The sequence below is a fragment of the Fragaria vesca genome, linkage group LG6 (genome assembly GCF_000184155.1).
Source record: "Fragaria vesca subsp. vesca linkage group LG6, FraVesHawaii_1.0, whole genome shotgun sequence".
In the NCBI taxonomy this organism is placed as follows: domain Eukaryota; kingdom Viridiplantae; phylum Streptophyta; class Magnoliopsida; order Rosales; family Rosaceae; genus Fragaria; species Fragaria vesca.
The window spans coordinates 23236070-23236940 of record NC_020496.1 but is presented as its reverse complement, the minus strand read 5'-3'; positions in this window follow the sequence as shown (position 1 = coordinate 23236940).

Below are 871 nucleotides of genomic sequence, written 5' to 3'. Positions count from 1 at the left end.
AAAGCATGAAAACACACTAGGTGTGCATGAAGGGTTTGTGAATATTACAATCACTTAGAGATAAGCTTGGTTGGTTTGCATAGTTTATTCATCTCCAAACTTTATGCACTTAAGGTAATGCATTAGATGTCTAACCGGATTAAAATGCATGACTTGAGTAGTTAAGTACTACACCCAAGAGGGGTTGTTTGATAACAAAAAGAGCATGTCTCTTGTCATAGCCGAGAGAGATGCAAAAAGAGAAATTGGTTGATTAGCTTAGCATCTTTCATATTGAATTGCATCAATACTTGCAAGGGAGGTTAATGGTAGACAATTCGAATCCTAACTTCATTCATCCATTATCCCAGTCGTTTAGTTTAGAGTAATTTAGTTCCATTTGAGCATTTAGTTTAATTTAGTTCACAACTTCAAAAACTCAAAAATCAAATCGCTACTTCATACTCACCATGAGCCTAGATTTCTTTGTGTTTTGGTTTGTGATTGTACGTTTGCACGTTATATCTCTCTTAAGGTTAACACCGTAGCTAGTGAAAAGAATCTAATCCTCGTGGGTTCGAAAATATTTCTTAATATCCTTATACTATTACTTGTACCTCTTATACTTGAGGATGACTTTTTGGCTAACATTAATCCATTCTCAATTCCTAGAACAAACCACGAAGATGAACCAATTAAATTGCATTTTTTTAGAGCATCTTTTTATCTTTTTAGACAATTGTCTGTCATCCTTAATATTTTGCAAGACCGGCCACCGATAAATATTGAAGAATCTTCTGCATGGGACAGTTGAAGATTGAGTATAAACTTTCTTCATTACATACATACATATATATATATATATATATATATATATATATATATTCTATCT